At 44.7% G+C, this 6454-nt stretch overlaps 1 long non-coding RNA gene across 1 annotated transcript in view; it reads right to left on the reverse strand.

Moving 5' to 3' along the window:
* Positions 1–1299, reverse strand: part of LOC125617146 — a 3926-nt gene extending 2627 nt beyond the window's left edge. Inside the window, exon 1 of the long non-coding RNA XR_007348028.1 lies at positions 1039–1299. This is a non-coding gene — a long non-coding RNA (uncharacterized LOC125617146). The remainder of the gene's footprint in view (positions 1–1038) is intronic.
* Between the last annotated feature and the right edge of the window lie 5155 nt (positions 1300–6454).

The following is a 6454-nucleotide window of genomic DNA, read 5'->3' on the forward strand; positions in this document are numbered from 1 at the left end:
AGTGAAGCTAGCCAATCCCTAAAAAACAAATACCAAATGTCTTCTTTGATATAATGAGAGCAACTAAGAACAGCAGGGAGGAAGAGCAGGAAGAGAAGATTAACATTAAACAGGGACGAGAGGTGGGAGGGAAAGGGAGAAAAAAGGGAAATTGCATGGAAATGGAGGGAGACCCTCATTGTTATACAAAATTACATATAAGAGGTTGTGAGGGGAATGGGAAAATAAACAAGGAGAGAAATGAATTACAGTAGAGGGGGTAGAGAGAGAAGATGGGAGGGGAGGGGAGGGGGGATAGTAGAGGATAGGAAAGGTAGCAGAATACAACAGTTACTAATAGGGCATTATGTAAAAATGTGGATGTGTAACATTATGTAAAAATGTGGATGTGTAACCGATGTGATTCTGCAATCTGTATTTGGGGTAAAAATGGGAGTTCATAACCCACTTGAATCTAATGTATGAAATATGATATGTCAAGAGCTTTGTAATGTTTTGAACAACCAATAAAAAAAAAAAACTCCCCCCCTACACTCCTTAGGAGCTGAGGACCAAACCTAGGGTCTTGTGCATGCTAGGCAAGTGCTCCACTACCAAGTCACACACCCTAGCTTAGAAATTTTGTCAGAGGAAGGGAACTTACAATGCTACAGGAATTCTTTTCTTAGGAACATGAAGTGATCAGATATCTCAGCAAGCTTGGATAAAGTTATTTTTATTTTTCTCCCTCTTGAACCCTTGGCCACTTATCTACACCTGCCCAGTAGCTCAGGGAAGCCCAGGAGTATCTCCTCAGTTGTTGCTTCATCACTGCCCTCTGGGTCAGCTCAGCACACTTAAGGTCCACCTCCATCTGCAAGCACCAGAATTCTCCACTGATGCCACTTCAGGGTTTCAGAGGTGGTTGGTAAGCACCAGGCCTGGGATCTAAATGTCCTCATTCTCTGCCTTTATCTTTTATACCCAATACTTTCTCAATCAATCCAATAGCTGAAAGGATCAGGCTTAAAAATGTAAAAACAAAACAAAAAACCTTACCTTGAAAATAAAGCAGGAATTTTAGTCTGAGAGCCTAACTTGAGACCTTGGAATGGCGGTGGGGGTAATACTGACATGGACTGTGAGAAGCGACCTGAAGAAAGACGTCATCTGTTGGTGGCACCAACTTGAACTTAGAGAGTCACTTGCTGTGAGATGGAAAGGGCAGCTCTGAGTAGGTGGAGAGGAAGAAGAGCAGGGCAGCAGGACTACATAGGAGGGCCTTTGGCAGGGGCCATGGTGGAGCTCAGAACTGAGAGGACCAGGGAGAGAAGGAGAGCAAGGGGCAGAGAAAGGGTTATCTCAGCAAGAGAAAATGGTGACTGTCAGAGTGGCCCAGACTCCCTGGAAGTTTTTAAATTAATTGGTTGGAAACTATGGAGGTCCTTAGAACCCACAATTCCACAAGTGAACTTAATCAGAAAATGCTATTTTATGATATTCTTTTGACCCTCTTGTGCCCATCCCCAGGTGGTTGTGACAGGGGTGGAGTAGAGGGTTGCACAAACTGACAGAGCAGAGAATTTACAGCCAGTGGCCCAAGTTAACAACAGTTGCTGTGGCGGGAAGAGGCCACCAGGGGGCAGTGCCTTATTACCCTGTCAGCGCAACGCTGCAAAGCCCCGCAGGAGCTGGGAGGAAGATCAGTGAAACGTAGCCCCCAAGGCCCTGCCCTTTATCCTTTATTTTTCTTTCTCTGCGAGGAGCAAAATGTTTGCAAAAATGGGGCGTTCATGGACCTGGAAGTGTGTGTGTGTGTGTGTGTGTGTCTGTCTGTCTGTCTGTCTGTCCAGAATCCACCCAGTGCGGTCTAGACATGTCTGAATGGTTATCGCGGGAAGCATCTCATGCTACAGACCCCGGAGGCCGGGGGCTGGTCGCCTCTCAGCCCTCGGACTGCTTCCTGAGCTCATCCAGTTCGCTATCCCTTCTTTGTGAGCAGCCACTGGGCTCCAGGCACTTCTCTGGGCCCTGGGCATCCAGTTGTTCGGAAGCGTCCCTCCTCCTTGGTCACCACTTCTGCCCGTGTCTGGAGCCCAGACCCAGCCGCCCGAGCCCACTGCGGAAGGTGCTGCAGTCTCCCAGACCTGCTTTTGGAAGGAGGGGTCCTAGAGGGCCTCCCACCCTGCAACATCTTTTGTCTGCCTCACCCCGGGTGTGGCTGCTATAACCCCTCAAGGGAACCGTGGAGCTGCAAGGTGCGCTGCGACCACTGGGGGGCGTCTGGAGACGCGAAAGGGGCGATGATCTCCAGGACCGAATTGTTTCTCTGGGTCCACAATAAGGTCACCTTGGCAAGGCATCACGGTTTGTCTTTGAACCGGTCCTTCTCCTCCCACCTCCGACTCAGAACGTTCTCAGGAGAACTCACCTGCGACCTCTGGCCACTCTGCCTCCCAGCCAGGGTCAGGGGACAGGAGCGCGCGAGTGGTGCCTGTGGAGCATACGCACCTAGACTGGAGGCGTCCTCTCCTGTCCTTTAGGTTTCTGTGGTTTCTCTTTCTGGCTCCTTAACTGGAGCCAGGAAGTGGCTGTTGCCTGGGAGAGATGGGTTCCCAGTCCCAGCTTACTGTGGGAAAACCAGCCGCGGAAAGCGCGGTTCTTGGCTGATGTACCACCGTAAGTGGGCGTGTGGAATTAGGTGCTGGATTTACACACAAAAAGTCCTCCTACAGTAATGCAAGGCTCACATCCCCCTCTTTCCTGGTTTTTGATGGCTAAGCCTATCTCTTGCACAGTTATTTTAAATCCCCATGGAGTTGATTATAAGAAGAAAATTCAGGAAGCTGGAAGGACTCTATCCCCCAGCCAGAAAATTCTGTGTCTGACAATCTGATTACAAATTTGCACCTGTCCAAAGCTTTAAAGTTCAGAAGTTTAAAGCAAGAAAGACAGTAAGCCTATCTGTAAATATCATTCTCTTCAAAATTTTTTCTCTCACACCTTTTTTTTTTTTTTTTTCATTTGGTTCCTGTTCCTTCTGGGCATAAGGAATATAGCTCAGGTCAGTGAGCCTGGGGATTTATTTCCAGGTCCACAGCATATTAGGGACCAGCAAAGAATGTTGGTGTCTCTAAGGTTAAGTGTGCAGTCTGTTTCAGGGTCCTGTTCTGGGGCTAACACTGGCTGTTGTTAAAACAAAGGTTCAAGGTCAGTGGGTTTTTTGACCTTGATTTAAAAGTAGAATTTGGTGAAAATGATTCTGAATTCTTTGGCAGTCTAGGTCCCATTTAATTCCCGCTTATTCTCCATGAGTGATTGGTGGCAAGGATTTGTCTTGCCTAGGACACTTGAAAGTAGGTTGTTGATCTAATTTCTGAGAGGGACAGCAGCCCACTTGTGCTCTGGTTGCAGCTGGTTGGCTCAGGGATGCAACATTATATGTGCATATAGGATGCCCAGAGCCCCATCCAGCTCTCTTTCTCCCCACAAGATACACAAGGTTCCTTGTGGCTTCCTAGTGCCCTGCAGAGATAACAAGTTGGTCATTTATTTCATGCAAGATGGTTTTCCCAGGAAAAGTCTAGTCTGACTCTGGGGTGGATTTTTATAAGTATCAACTCCTTGTTATGGATACAAACTGCTTGGAGTCTTGAAGTTCAGCTTGTGCAGAGTTAAAAAAAAATCTTCTCCAGGCTCAGGTCCCAGCTAGGACATAACTTTATGTGAGTTTCTCTGCTCACATCTGTCTCTTGTTCTCCACACCAGCTATTTTAAAGCTCTTTGTTTTCAAGTCTCCTACATCACCATCTGCCCCTCTCCCCCAGTTCTTGGTAGCTTCTCTATAGTTTTTTTTGGTGAAGATGGAAGCCAGGGGTCCGCCATCCCTCAGCTTCTTTTCAACATACCTGTGCAGGTAGGGGTGGTGGCTCCCAGCCCTTTCTCCTTTCCTCTTGCAACACTAAACAAGGCTTGCTGTCCCTCCAAATCTGGCTTTCCCATATTCTGGATTATGGTTGCAGAGGCATCCTCTGTAAGACTCTGGCTTCCATCTTGCTTGCCCTCTCTTGCTTTTTGGCTGACTTGTTCTTCTCGAAGCCAGCCTTTTGGAGACATAAGGGAAAGAATTGAGTTCCTTAATTCAAAAGACTGCAAAACTGGGGGTGGGGGAACGTAGCTCAGTTGATAGAGTACTTGCCTCCCATGCACAAAGCCCTGGGTTCAATTCCCAGCAACACACAAACACACACACACACACACACACACACACAAATAAATAAATGAAACCCTGGTTTATAAGAGGTACCTTTTAAGAAGGAAAAAAAAAAAAAAAGAGAGAGAGAGAGTGTAAAACTTGGCTGAAATGTAGCTCAGTGGCAGAGCACTTGCCTACCATGCATGAGGTCCTGGGTTTTATCCCCACAGTTCAAGGAAAAAAAGTGTTTCAAAAGCCTGCAAGGAGTCAAATCTTGCCAGCCTATGAATGAGCTTGGCAATGAGCCTTTCTTCCTCAGCTGAGTCTTCAAATGAAACCATATCCAGTTCACACACTAATCATACCTCATGAAAGACCCAGAGCTAGTGGGAATCGGCTCTTTCCACTCACAGAAACTTTGGAAAAAAACCAAATATTTATTATTTTCAACTGCCACATTTGAGAATAATTTATTATACATCGATAGACAACTAACACAAATGTTGTCAGACTTGTTATTTTCTCAGTCCTGAAAGTTTCGGAAAAATTTGGAGATTTACATAAGATTCCTACCTTTTTATTTTATCAGTGGATCTTGAAAAATGACAAACACTTAAAAAATTTTTTTTAATTGTAGATGGACACATTATCTTCTGATCTGCTTTTATTGTTCTTTGAAGTGCTGGGGATCAAACCTGAGGCCTTGCTAGGCAAGTGTTCTACTATTGAGATACATCCCAGCTCCTGACCTGCTTAAAAGGCAGAATATTTTAATATAAAAGCTTAAGAAAGACATAAGATCAAAATGAAAAGCAATCTTTAGACCAAATATCTTTAAATTTATAAATAAAACTTTATTTAAACATAGCGTTATTTATTCACAGGCTGAATATAATTTAGCTGAACCAATAAAGACCTGAATGCCACTGGGGTGTTCCTAAGAAAGGAGGGGCAGATAAATGAAGAAGGAGTAGCAGGACGCCATTCATGACTTTAATTAGCTGCTCAGTTCAAAAATCCTTGTCTTTTAAACAAATGACCAGTAAGTACATGAAACAAAACTAAACATTACTCATTGTTAGGAAAATATAAATGAAAACCATGGTGAGAACCTGGCACGGCAGCGCATACCTGTGATCCCAGCTACTTGGTAGGCTAGGAGGCAGGGAGATGGCATGTTCAAGGCCAGCCTGGGCAACTTAGCGAGACCCTGTCTGAAAAATAAAAATAAAAAAAATCTGGGAACATAGCTCTGTGGTAGAGCACTTGAGTAGTAAGCACGAGACCCTGAGTTTCATCTCCAGTACCAGAAAAAGAAACAAACAAGCAAGCAAACAAACCATGATAAGGTACCATGTTCCACCAATCAGGAGGGTATAATTTGAAAAAAAATGATGAAGGGAAATTGGAACTCTTGTGCATGGCTTATGGGGAGGTAGAATGGTGCAGTCACTGTGGAAAAAGAGTAACATTTCCTACAAACATTGAACATGGGATTATCATAGTACCTAGAAATTATACTCTTAAATTTAGATCCCAGAGAATTGAAAGCATGGACTTGAATAGGTATTTGTACACCCACACTTTAGTGGTATTATTCTCAATAATCAAAAGGTAGAAACGGAAAAAATACCCATTGATAGATGAATGGTTAGGTGATATGTAGTCTATACACACAATGGAATATTGTTCAGCTTTACAAGGGAATGAAGTTGTCATATATGCTACAACACAGATAAACCTTGATGACATTAAGAGAAATAAGCCAGATTCATATTCTATGATCCCACTTACGTGAGAAACCTAAAATAGGCAAATGCATAGAGACCAAAAGTAGAAGAGAGGTTACCAGGGACTGGGAGGCAGAAGTGGGGAGGGGCGGTGGTACTAGTGAGAAGAAAGCCTTGTTAAGCATCCCAGAATCTTGCATAGCCTTTCCTGGGGACCAGGGCTTCCCTGGGTAGGACCCATTAGCCAGTGTCCATGCTGACCAGCTGTTGCTGAGTATGCTATACCACCCCCACCCCATCTCCTGGTTTGGGTGCTTAATCTCTGCATGTTTGCAAGCTGGCACCTACTGACTCTTATGAGAAGAAAGGTCTATGCCAAAGGGACTCTGCCTATGCACAAGAGTCTGGTGTAAAAACTTCTGCTTCACCCAGCACTTCTACCCACAAAATTAAGGCAGTTCTCAAGTTGAACTATCAGAAAACCTTGTTCTAAACTCATCAGGAGACATTCTCATTAACAGGGAGGGTGGGGGAAGAGTTGAGATTCAGA

This window comes from Marmota marmota, unplaced genomic scaffold (genome assembly GCF_001458135.2).
Source record: "Marmota marmota marmota unplaced genomic scaffold, marMar, whole genome shotgun sequence".
NCBI classification, from domain to species: Eukaryota; Metazoa; Chordata; class Mammalia; order Rodentia; family Sciuridae; genus Marmota; species Marmota marmota.